We start from the raw sequence: 13,742 nt of genomic DNA, 5'->3' as shown, positions 1-13,742 counted from the left end.
AGGGAATGCATTAGAGATCACGTTGTCAGTCATCTTTTATATCAAATCCTTTCTAAGGCAATAACTTAAACCAGAAATGAAGGGCTTTGAAGAGCCAAGTCAAAGTACAGATTTTATATAAGATGTGAGGAGACTTTCAGCAGAGAGGCCCTCAAACAGCTGAAAAGTGTTAAACACAAGAAGAGATTTCTGCCAAGAGCAACACAATCAACAAAAGATTCATAGCAGAATCTTTTTTTATTATGATTTTTTTAATTAGTGTAAACTTTGAACAAATATTGGGTAACATTTTAACTATGTACTTACTATTAAGAATAATATTTGTTAGGTACAATGTACTTATTGTGTTCATATTGTATTGCAAAACACTTTTGCAGCAATTGTGTGATACGGGTAAGGTTATGGCCAGGTTTTGTGGCATATGGTCAGGTGTAAGGGATGGTTAAGGTGTAAAGGAAGAATCAACAGTGTAATAGATTTAATAACAAATGAATTACAGTTGTAGTAATTACATATTCAATTCAATTCAATTCAATTCAATTCAAAAACGTTATTGTCTATCCCCACAGGGTTAGAAAATTGTCTTTAGACAAAGGCTCAACAAACAATACAATAACAACACATAACATCAATTTTTAAAACCAAAACCTACACAATTCTTATGAAAAACATAAGACTCATCTTAAGATCCCATTTAAAATACCAATAGAGATTGGAATAAAAGTCTTCCTTAATTTGGCCTTTTTCACCAAACTTTATACCGTCTGCCAGAAGGAAGTAACTGACATGTGCTATGCAGGGGATTAGAAGAATCTGTCACAATAACAGAGGCTTTCCTTTTTACTGCCACCATGTAAAGATCCGTAAGCTATTCTTGTTTTTCCCCCAATTATTTTACTAGCCAAATTTATAATCTTTAAGAGTCTGTTTTTACTCTTAAAGCTCCAGTCCGTAACTCTTTAACTGGGTTAAAAATTATCCAAAGTAAATTTTTAAGCAGGTACATAACCAGCCAGTGTTCAAAACTATCTGCTTGCCTTAGCTCGATTTAAAACGGTAAGCTTGTAATAATGTTTTTAATTCAAGTGGTACTGGTGGATTTCGGTGGGAAATTCGAGCATGTCTTTACGTCAAAACTCCCACGTGGGGGAAAAAAACAGAACAAATACTAACAAGGCAAAAACACTAGGAACAAGAAACAGGAACTTAGACAAACGAACCAGCACCGGACTGAAAACACAAAGGAGGCTATAAAGGAAACATACACAAGGGTAACGAGACAACAGGTGAGGAATGTTAATTACTAAACAGATAACGAGAAGGGAGGAGCTAACAATTAGACAGAAAGCACATGGCACAGGAATAATCAGGAGCCATGTGCTCACATGAAACTAGACTAATAAAACACGTGACAGACAGGAAATGTCATAGCTCTGTCACCACACAGAACTAGTAACCAAAGGCAGAAGTGACAGAACCATGACATTAGGTGTAGATTATATATAATAGGTGTAGAACACAGATTCAACTAGTGATTTATATATTAGAATGTCCTTTTCAGTATCAAAACTCCTCAGTTTCCTTAACAAGCCTAGACGTTGGTAAGCCTTCTTAAAAACACTATCTGCATGCTTATCAAATGTAAACTTGTGATCAATTTCTGTACCTAGATATTTAAAAGATCCTACCAGCTAAACTTCCTTTCCATTAATTGACAAAGGCTCAAAAAATATACTTGCATTATTAGGCCCACAGCACATTTCTTTAGTTTTACTACAACCCCAAATCAGAAAAAGTTGGGACACTGTACAAATTGTGAATAAAAACAGAATGCAATGATGTGGAAGTTTCAAATTTCAATATTTTATTCAAAATACAACATAGATGACATATCAAATGTTTAAACTGAGAAAATTTATCATTTTAAGGGAAAAATAAGTTGATTTTAAATTTCATGGCATCAACACATCTCAAACAAGTAATAAAAACTCGGTGAGTGTTTTAGCGCAATTTTCTCACCTCATGGGATCACAACACTAAGAGATAGTAAATATTTTTTCCTGGATTTTTTTTGTGCGTTCCCGAGATTAGACTTCCTTAACATAATGCTGAAAACCCGAAGTCTCTAGGTGGTCTGGTTGAGGAGTAGATAGAAGTGCAAGATTGGTGCGCACAGACGGACAGAACAGAAATCATGAGTTAACAAGCGCAATTTTGTCCGGTGCAAAATTGCGCTAAAAAGTTCGGACAAGGCCATGTTTACCACTGTGTGGCATCCCCTCTTCTTTTTATAACAGTCTGCAAACGTCTGGAGACTGAGGAGACAAGTTGCTTGTAGCGACTGGGCTATTTGAATCATTCATTCGTTTGATTCTGAATTAACAAATTCGGACTCTCTGTGTTTTCTAAGCACATTCCTTCTTGCTGTCCCACTCTGAACCCCCGAAGGTAAATCAGTTGTGTTGGCTCCGGCTAGTCGGCGACAACTGGACTTTTACGACACTTATTGCACCTTGGGGGATAAGTTCTGCATTCCAAACCCCCCCCCCCCCCTTCCCCTCTCTGGACCACAGAGAGATAACGAAACTTGAAACTTTCTACACACACACACACAAACATCCTCCTATAGAAATATAGTTTTAATGTATGTAACTCAGATTTGGGTTTGATCTTCCTGTATGCATGTTTTATTAATTCGTTTGACCATATAATTATGATTTTCTAGAGGTGTGGTTTTGAAATGTATTCTTTAATCAATAGTGTTTTAGTTAGAGAGGGTTCACTAACATTCTCTGGCAATCCCTTCCCCCCTGTGTGGAACTGTGTTTTAGTACCTAACGGAATGTTAGCCAGCCAGGAATCTCACTGAGATCCTGGCAGAAGAGCAGAATTAGGTGTTCATCCTAGATATTTTATATGTATAACCATTGAAGAAATATGTAAGCCTGAATGTAATTTCTCTTTTTCATGATTGTTCTTCTCTGTGATGGGTTTTTGTATTCTTGTAAACCGTAAAGGAATAATGTTTCAGATGTGCACCCTGTTGCAATCATAGATATGCCATGTGGATCTTTCTAAAGTCCAATCTTCAATGCCCACTTATCAATGTACATCACATGTTGGGTTCATTTTATTCCTAGGTTGTTAGTTTAACTTTTAAGCTTATTTTTACAGAATAATAATCTATCTCGACGTGTACCTTCAAAACATATCTAATTCGGTATCCACGTAAAGCTCTCCTTGTACTGGAACCAAATGTATGCATCAGGATCTGGTAAAACGTATGATACTATTTTTACCCTCGTTAGAGTATAACTGATCACATAATAACGCTGCCATAAAACATGCAAATTAAACTGGGAACTAAGACAAAGAAACTTTTTCCCGCTCGAGATACTCTGAGATGATTGGTTCACGTACGTGGAGCAGGCGTGAGGCCATCCTCTCCATAAGAGACAGACACAGAACTTTCGCGAGAGCACTTTTACGAACCCGCCTCGCCAGCGAGAAGATCCATATGGCTCCCGTTCAGGGAGCATTCATTCACCGTCCTCGTGAATGAATTTCTCTTTTATTCTCTTTTATTTCTTTAGTTTTCCTATTCGCCTCTGCTCATTCACGAGCTGAATGAACTTAGCCTGAATCATTCCCGGCAACTTCACCTCAAAGAAAGACTCTTTGAAGCTCCCGCGCTCGCACGCGCGCCAGAAGACACAGCACGCGCACACCTCCCCTCAGACGACTCATGCTGCTTGAAAGACACGCAGAACCCTGCCTTCCTCCCTCATACACAGAGAACCATGTGCCATGCAAGTATCGATTATTGAATTGAACTTACAATGTGATTTCTTTGTTGTCTCTTACGGGTTACTGTCTGTGATTTTGCCATGCTGAGGTCATCTCGGTGATCTCTCTCATCCTGAACTTTAGTTTCACTTTCTCCCTTCCTCTCCCTCTCTCATCTGTTATCCGTTTAGTCTTGTATTTTGTTTATGTGTCCTGTACATACATATTTACTCGTGTAAATTGTAGAACTTGTATTCCTTAGTTCGATGTAGTATTAGTCTGATTATTAAATTCCATATGTCCTTGACTGACTCTGTTTTAATTGCCCATGTTACTTAGTCCCTGAAATGTTCGATCTTAGCTATATGCTTTATCTTGGTAGGCTACGATTTAAGTAACCTAATTTTAGTCTACAAACACCGAGAGTGTCTTTTCAAGGCCTGGAAAAGATACTCTTTCTCGTGTTTGTAAGAAGGATAATTTTCCTTGAGAGTTAAGTTAATCTTACGTATGTTTGCTGGACAAACAGATTGTTTGATAACTAAATTAATTCCATTAAAGTTATCCCATAACTTCGAGCTGAAATAAGAACAATTGATGTATTAATGACGAACCATAACCCGTTATGGTAATCGTTCATATATCAATCTAGTTCAGCTGCGATAAATTAATTTAACTGTAACATACAAAATATTAATCATATCCATGATTAATTATTAAAATTCCCTATAGATCATTTGAGCTAATATTAATATTAATGTACAACCCATTGTTGCTACAGTTGTGGTGGAGAACGCGACGCATTTCAAACTTTGTTTATGGGAAATATTCAGTTTCAGTCTGTTTATATGGTTATTAATAATTTTTGCGCATTATGAAATTATGAATTTGTGAGTTAAGTCGCTAACGCGAACTCACTCCTAACTGTCGAAGGCAAAAAGCCGAAGTCAGTAGGCCTAACGTACATTTTAACAAGTTGCTAAAATATGCCTAGACGATTTTAGCACTGTTAAATGCTACGTACACTGCAATATTTAATATTACAAATGTCCTGTTAAGAGATGAAGAAATATCTCTGCAGTTGATACATTTCTAATATTTGTTTTAAATCGCTGTGAACGAAGAATTCTCACGTGCGTACTACCGGTATTAATAAATATGTTTCTAAAGCGAGATTCCTTTTTAAACATTTAGGCCTTGCAATGCATGCATGCTATCGTTATTGAATTCGTGGTTAGTCCAGTGATATTCAACAAAACGATAAACTCCTGGTTAACATTGACCTAGCTAATCAATCGAAAACCTAAATACACAAATCATAAGTGCTATTTTGATAAATGTGTAATATGGGAGTCTAGCAACAGACGGAAAATTCCTGTTGCCCACATTTGAGTATTTGCGGCGAAGAAACCCCGCCATACTTTCTTGTGCAGTATTAATAGCACCCAAAGGTCCGCCGAGACCTCTGTCCTATTTGTGAGTGTTGCAGAAATCAGCGCGTGACGCGAGCTGAAAAGCTCTTAGCGTTTGAATCACATTGAAGTTGTGTAATTCCATTTACTAAACGCCAGAGGGCGTAAGTGGTTAGCGGCCTCAAATTACCCCTTTGCCCCCCTGATTTCCGCCTGCATGAGCGCAACAACGCCATCTCGTGGCCAGTTATCAGATAACGCTCTCTTTACGGCTGAATTCATTTCCCTGTGAATTAATGTTTAAACTCTAAATAACTATTCGCATTTATAGCTTTGCTCGTGCAATTATTATTTTGTGTTAGACAGTTTTCCTGCTTTTGGACTGATACATTTACTCTGAGTTTGGTTCAAACAAGATTTGGATTAAAACTCAGATTAAATCTCAGCCATTCCCTTAGAGGAAACAACGGCACCTAGTGGCCGCCTCCCGCTAGGTCGGTCCACTCAGCTCTTTTTTCTCTCTTTACAAATCCTGTCGGGAATTGTTTACTTCCACTTTTCTCTTTTGATTATCTTAATAATTATTGATGAGACTTCACTGTTACCATTAATTATTATGGGATATTATTCTGAGTTTTCCTTTTACATGTTCTTTACATGCTCATTCAAATTTGATTTAAACTAGTTTGAATTTTAAATTTAAATTGAGTTGTGTATTCACCCACTGATATCCACTTGGAGGAAACAGCACCATCATGTGGCCTTGTGGATACTAAGTCGGCATCACTATTTTCCTCCTTTCACTCTTTTATATCGGCTTTCTCTCCTGATTATTTTTATAAATAGGACTGATACTTTAGTGTATCTGGATTATTATAAGATATTCTGATTTTTACATTTCCTTACATGCTTATTTTAAATTTTAATTTAAACAAGTTTTGAATTTTTGATTTGAATTAAGTTTTCTGTTTGCCAGGTTGAGCACAGAGAGGGAGCACGCCCCATTGTGGTGAAAACCCACTACTGCGGCCTGCCTCTTCTCCTGGGTTCATCCTGTCATTTCATTTTGATTTTATTTTATTTTTTTTATTTTTTCTATCATTTTATTTCTACTGTTATTCTTTTCCTTCTCTCTTTTGGGTTAGGTCATTTTGATAAGTGACGTTATCATAATCTCCTTTTGTTATAATTATTTAGTAAAACCTTTGACTCTTATTGCCACATAAATAATTAATCCATTTGGTTTAAACAAACTAGTCTTAATTCACTTTAAGTTTCACTTGTTTATCCTTTTGTGTATTTATAGGTGGCATTCACTAGAGCACTGTGGTGAGTTGCAGTCATCTCGGGTTGGTTTCCGCGAGTGAGGTCATCTGTCCAACGCTACCTGGCACTGGCCGTGTGTCTCGGACTCTTCCGAATCTCGTACCTCCGGTTGTGGCACGCCACCCCGACATCAGCAATTTGGCCCGCCAAAAGGTTAAGTCAACGTCAGCGACACACAAGGCAATTTTGAGACAATCACTCGAACTGGGGTCTGCTGAAAGGACCACTCCGAAAGGAGAGTTCCGAGGAAAACTCAATCTTTCCGTGCCGTCTGATGATTGACACCTTGGCGTTGCCACTTTGTGTTTAAAGTCGCAAGTGGTTTGAGTGGGCACACCGTGGTACCGAGAGACGAGGTTGCCCGGGAGCACTGCGGTCAAGTGTTGGAGAACCGTCGGAGAGGTTGACCGAGCCACTGGTTTCCACCTGAGTGGCCTCAATTCACCGCAGGTAAACTAAATTTAGTAAAACCCATTCCACTTACTATAAGCCACAGAATATTAGATATCCCCCTGTGTACATTCTAGATGTTTGGCCCACCTTTCTCTCTTCTCTAAGCCATACCATCTTCCTAGGTTTCCTGCCCCGATAGCCCCCACTCACCTGTTGGTCTATCTTAAACCCTAGCAGTGGTAATAGCTTAGGTCTCTTTATCCTCTTGAACACGTACTGTGTTACTATTCTGTTTATTTTAATTTCAGACCTAGTCATCACTAGTGTTTTGTTGTACCTCAGTCTTTTCTATCCTTTGTTCGGTTGTGATTTGTTTCTTTCATTTTCACCCAGAGACAAGTAACCTATGAGAGCCACCAAGGAAGCTAGATAATAGGGCGACAAACCAAGCAGCCGGTGTCATCACGTGACCCGCGAGGCTACTGCCTGTCAAATCTCTAGTTCGGGTCTTTCGACCCAAGTCAATTGGCTCCGCTAACTGTCTAACTGTGCATCAGTTAGCCCAAAATTCTCATAAACGGCATAGGCCTTATGAGTATAGCTAATCAACCTTAGAACGAACTTGCATTGGTCTCTTTGTGTGTGTGCTGTGTTTTCTCTCGCCTACAGTGAAGCCAATATGTCCCGTGCATCCAGTCCCGCGGTCCGTCGGGAGCACTTAGCGACATGGCTGGAAGCGACAACGAGCACCTTGCTGCCCAAGGAAGCCAGTGACCTGCAGCATCTGAACCAAACGCAGCTGGATACTGAGCTGGACCAGCTGATGGCACAGGATCCTAGCCCGAGTTACACCCACAAAGAACTCGCCAGGATCACCGGGACCCTAGCTCACCTCCTCGTCGCCCAGGCACGGCTCAGCGAACGGAGCAACATCGACCTGGAGCAGCAAGCCGCAACGCTAAAGCTTCAAGCGGATGAGGCCTGGAAGGACCAGGCCCGTACCCAGAGTCGTCTAGATCAGCTCCTCCTCGAGACCCAGAACCAGCGCGAGAAAGAGGACGCCACAGATCCAGAACTACAGAAAGAAGTAGAAAGACTTCGAAATGCCCTGCAAGATCTGCGCCTCGACACAGACCAAAGAGAACAGTTGGAGAGAGAAACCAGAAAAGAACTCGACGAAAAACTCCAACAAAGTGACGCTCTCCTAGAGAGAGCCGAGACTGAACTAAAAGAAGCAGAAGCAAAAGCCAGGGCCTGTGAAAAACATTTGCAAACGGCCCGAGCTAAAATCGGCGAGCTTACTCTGCAGAGAGACGAGCTCCAAGATGAACTTGACACTGTTCATGCAGAACTGAGACATTCTTACAGACTGCAGAGTGGCTGGAACGGTGAAACGCACATCACAGAGTTTCCCCTGACCAGCTGGTCCGCACCTTTCAGCCAAGAACCCAGAGCTGAAAAGGGAGATGTAAGCCCACGGCTCAAGACATCACCAGCCAGCTTTCAAGAACACCTGTCAGCAGCAAAAGGGGGAGGACCCCTTCAGACAAGCCCCGACAGAGAGTGGAACCACTCTCGACACGACACTGGTAAGCTCAAGCCTGAGCTCACATCACATAACCACACTGCAGCCACGTCTGAAACAGCAGAGATCCTAAGGGTGCTGAAAGAGCTTCTTCACCAGAAACGTCGCAAGAAAGACAAGAAGGATGAGCCAGACATCTTATGCCTAAGCATAAGAACTGAAACCAAACCGTCTGACCGCCATCTGACTGAGCCAAGCACCCCGAACACTGCTTGTCATCCACAGACCACAGAGCTAACTGTCACATCACAAGGTGACAGCATCACCAAAGCTCCACAGCTGACAGCTGCACACCCTGAACGAGACGACACACTTCCTCACACCAAGCACCAAAATACCAAGGTACCAGGAAACACTGTTCTGTCTAACTGCCTCCACAGCAAGCCACACGAGACCGGTCCTAACCACCCATCGACGGTCACACCTGCCATGCCAACTTTCCTGGGCAACCTGATCAAAAAGGGGGTGGTCCGAAAACTCCACCTGAACATCACTTTGGAAAAGGAAGTGTGCATGGAAGCCTTGATCGACACAGGATCAAATCTTACAATGATTTCAGCTGAACTTTTCAAGAGACTCCAATTTGAAGCTAAGAGACAAGATCAAACTCTTACACCTCAAACTTGTGAACTGAACGTACAGTCATACAGTCAACATGACATCCGGCTCGAACAGGTAGCCCACATTCACCTGACGATTGGTCCTTTGAGTCTAGTCCATCCCGTGTTCATCTCAAAAATGGACACTTTTCCGTTCCTCATCGGCAGAGACCTTCTAGATCGTTTTGAACCGTTACTGGACTTGAAACAGCTCAAAGTCTGGGCTCAAGTACGAGAACTTTGCCCCCTCCAGTCACAGCCAGACGGTCAGGTCACAAAGGTCACAGAGTTCATAGGAACTCCCACAGCCAGCCAAAAAGACACAGACTCAGCACCAACTGAAGGTTCGAATCCGCTACCCTGCACCTTACAGCCCACCAAAGACTTTGACATTTGCTGCCTCAATGTCATGACTGACCTGCAGCGACATGACCTCATTCAAGCCATTGCCAAGCCTGGTGCATTAAACAACAAGCTGTGGTCACTTTCAACCCACCCACCCACCCTAGAGGTTGAAAAGCTTACGCACAGCATAAGAACTTTACAAGCTCAACTGCCTACTTCAGAGCCGCTTACGCTGGCTCCGCTATTTGAAAAGACAACCATAATGGACATGCGGGCTTTTGTCAGCTACATAAAGACTTTCCTTATCCACCCTCACACGCCGTCTGACCTCACTAACAACCAGTGCCTCAGACCACTGCATGACACCACGCACATGCTGCGTGTACAGAACAACATTATGAGCTGTGCACCGATTGACATCACTATGCCAAGGCATGTAATGCCACGGCGCACAAAGGGGGATAAACTGCTAATGTTCGTCTATAACGCATCATGTGCTGCACACCGCAACACCAGAGACACTGACGAGACACTGAAGCAAGCGACAAGCCAACAGCAAGATGTGGCAAAACATGGGCCAAGGCGAACTAAACCCAGTCGCCGCCCACGAAGTAAAAAGACTGCCCTGTCTAACCAAAGACAACCCTCGCTGGTTTCTTCCTCCCCTTTCTCTCTCTCTCTCCCTGTTGTCTGTACCAGGTTGCTGCTGTGGTTCGCCATGCTGTACTGTCAGCCAACCAGAGGACAGCTGCCACCGAGGGAACGACCGAGATCCCAGATCACTGACGGCAGGACCTACACCCAGCAAGTGCATGTTCGACTCATCCAGCCCCGCCCGGTCTACAGAGCACACTACCCCAGCTCCGTAGCCCAATACATCTGGACAAGTGTCCGACGGACAGAGGACTCCCTCTCTCACGCCGAGGCCAAGGTCGAACACATGCTCAACCAACTGGAGAAAGTGACTGTCGCACAATCGGGACTCCTAAGCACCAACCACCACTCCAGACGGCTCCTGGGAGTGTTGCTCCGAGTCGTAGCTGCTGCCAGAACTCTGTTTAACATTGGTATGTCCAGTGTAAATGCAGCGAACCAGACCGCGAACTCCATGAAGCCGCTGTTTACTGTCTTACAGAGTGACTTTGTCCAGACTCAGCTGGTTACAGCGCTAACGACAGACATGCTGTGGGAGGTTAACTCTTCCAGTAACAGCCTAGCCACAGCCGTAATCCTACCGCACCTGATACCCTCAAGCCTCGTGCTCACTGTGCGGGTTTCCGCCATCAACACGCCAGCTGACTTTCTACAAAAACACCTGGCCTACTCTCTGGGTAGCACCATCTCACTCTGCGTCGATCCCGAGCAGAGAGAAGTGGGCTTTCTCCTAAATCCGCCTATCATCGAGTTAAGCCAAGTCTACAGACTTACAGACATTTGCAAGGTCAGGTTTTGGGAACGCAACACCCACATCAAGATACGCACTCCAGACGTGGTGGCCTACCACAACAGCGACATACAACCGTACTCAGCCCCAAACCTGCACCTGTGCACTATGACCAAAGACATTCATTATCTCTGCCCTGCCGAAGCTAAGCCTCACACACAAGTGACAGAGACGCAAGCAGAGATTGTAGGTGAAAGGTGGTCTGCTAACACACCTGTGCGCACAGCCACTGTCACTCACGACCAGCATGACACAACCAGCCGTGTCAACATGCTCAACCAGAATACGGGACTTCAAGTACCGAAAGGTGTCATCCTACACCTTGATGGCCTAACATGGTACCAGCTTCCCAGCAAAGAGTACCAGACAGCACTGAAACTCCCATCCTCCAAGAACTTCAACTTCACCTTGAATCCAGGACTGGAACTCTGGATTGAGAAAAGGGGGTCCCAACTCACCGACCCTGCTCCTGTCAATACAGCCCTCCGAGCACTGTCTCGACGACCTGTTCTGAACACTTCATCTGCGGTCCAAGCCGGGACTGTAGCGACTGGGCTATTTGAATCATTCATTCGTTTGATTCTGAATTAACAAATTCGGACTCTCTGTGTTTTCTAAGCACATTCCTTCTTGCTGTCCCACTCTGAACCCCCGAAGGTAAATCAGTTGTGTTGGCTCCGGCTAGTCGGCGACAACTGGACTTTTACGACACTAATTGCACCTTGGAGGATAAGTTCTGCATTCCAAACGATTTCTTTCGTTTTCCTATTCGCCTCTGCTCATTCACGAGCTGAATGAACTTAGCCTGAATCATTCCCGGCAACTTCACCTCAAAGAAAGACTCTTTGAAGCTCCCGCGCTCGCACGCGCGCCGGAAGACACAGCACGCGCACACCTCCCCTCAGACGACTCACGCTGCTTGAAAGACACGCAGAACCCTGCCTTCCTCCCTCATACACAGAGAACCATGTGCCATGCAAGTATCGATTATTGAATTGAACTTACAATGTGATTTCTTTGTTGTCTCTTACGGGTTACTGTCTGTGATTTTGCCATGCTGAGGTCATCTCGGTGATCTCTCTCATCCTGAACTTTAGTTTCACTTTCTCCCTTCCTCTCCCTCTCTCATCTGTTATCCGTTTAGTCTTGTATTTTGTTTACGTGTCCTGTACATACATATTTACTCGTGTAAATTGTAGAACTTGTATTCCTTAGTTCGATGTAGTATTAGTCTGATTATTAAATTCCATATGTCCTTGACTGACTGTTTTAATTGCCCATGTTACTTAGTCCCTGAAATGTTCGATCTTAGCTATATGCTTTATCTTGGTAGGCTACGATTTAAGTAACCTAATTTTAGTCTACAAACACCGAGAGTGTCTTTTCAAGGCCTGGAAAAGATACTCTTTCTCGTGTTTGTAAGAAGGATAATTTTCCTTGAGAGTTAAGTTAATCTTACGTATGTTTGCTGGACAAACAGATTGTTTGATAACTAAATTAATTCCATTAAAGTTATCCCATAACTTCGAGCTGAAATAAGAACAATTGATGTATTAATGACGAACCATAACCCGTTATGGTAATCGTTCATATATCAATCTAGTTCAGCTGCGATAAATTAATTTAACTGTAACATACAAAATATTAATCATATCCATGATTAATTATTAAAATTCCCTATAGATCATTTGAGCTAATATTAATATTAATGTACAACCCATTGTTGCTACATGCTCAAGTTTAGGAATAGGAATGATGTCCCATTCTTGTCTAATACAGGCTTCTAGTTGCTCAACTGTCTTAGGTCTTCTTTGCTGCATCTTCCTCTTTATGATGCGCAAAATGTTTTCTATGGGTGAAAGATCTGGACTGCAGGCTGGCCATTTCAGTACCCAGATCCTTCTTCTACGCAGCCATGATATTGTAATTGATGCAGTATGTGGTCTGGCATTGTCATGTTGGAAAGTGCAAGGTCTTCCCTGAAAGAGACGACGTCTGGATGGGAGCATATGTTGTTCTAGAACTTGGATATACCTTTCAGCATTGATGGTGCCTTTCCAGATGTGTAAGCTGCCCATGCCACACGCACTCATGCAACCCCATACCATCAGAGATGCATGCTTCTGAACTGAGCGCTGATAACAACTTGGGTTGTCCTTGTCCTCTTTAGTCTGGATGACATGGCGTCCCAGTTTTCCAAAAAGAACTTCAAATTTTGATTCGTCTGACCACAGAACAGTTTTCCACTTTGCCACAGTCCATTTTAAATGAGCCTTGGCCCAGAGAAAACGCCTGCGCTTCTGGATCCTGTTTAGATATGGCTTCTTTTTTGACCTATAGAGTTTTAGCTGGCAACGGCGAGTGGCACGGTGGATTGTTTTCACCGACAATGTTTTCTGGAAGTATTCCTGAGCCCATGTTGTGATTTCCATTACAGTAGCATTCCTGTATGTGATGCAGTGCCGTCTAAGGGCCCGAAGATCACGGGCATCCAGTATGGTTTTCCGGCTTGACCCTTACGCACAGAGATTGTTCCAGATTCTCTGAATCTTTGGATGATATTATGCACTGTAGATGATGATAACTTCAAACTCTTTGCAATTTTTCTCTGAGAAACTCCTTTATGATATTGCTCCACTATTTTTCACCGCAGCATTGGGGGAATTGGTGATCCTCTGCCCATCTTGACTTCTGAGAGACACTGCCACTCTGAGAGGCTCTTTTTATACCCAATCATGTTGCCAATTGACCTAATAAGTTGCAAATTGGTCCTCCAGCTGTTCCTTATATGTACATTTAACTTTTCCGGCCTCTTATTGCTACCTGTCCCAACTTTTTTGGAATGTGTACAC

General features: G+C 42.8%; 1 long non-coding RNA gene across 1 annotated transcript in view; it reads left to right on the top strand.

Annotated features, from left to right (window-relative positions):
- Positions 1-13,742, top strand: part of LOC308681479 — a 151,685-nt gene that overhangs the window by 10,063 nt on the left and 127,880 nt on the right. The gene's annotated exons all lie outside the window — the stretch shown is intronic.

This window comes from Scardinius erythrophthalmus, assembly GCF_964197995.2.
Source record: "Scardinius erythrophthalmus genome assembly, chromosome: 21".
Lineage (NCBI taxonomy): Eukaryota > Metazoa > Chordata > Actinopteri > Cypriniformes > Leuciscidae > Scardinius > Scardinius erythrophthalmus.
The sequence above is the reverse complement of the archived record's forward strand: the minus strand, read 5'-3'. Positions and strand labels throughout refer to the sequence as shown.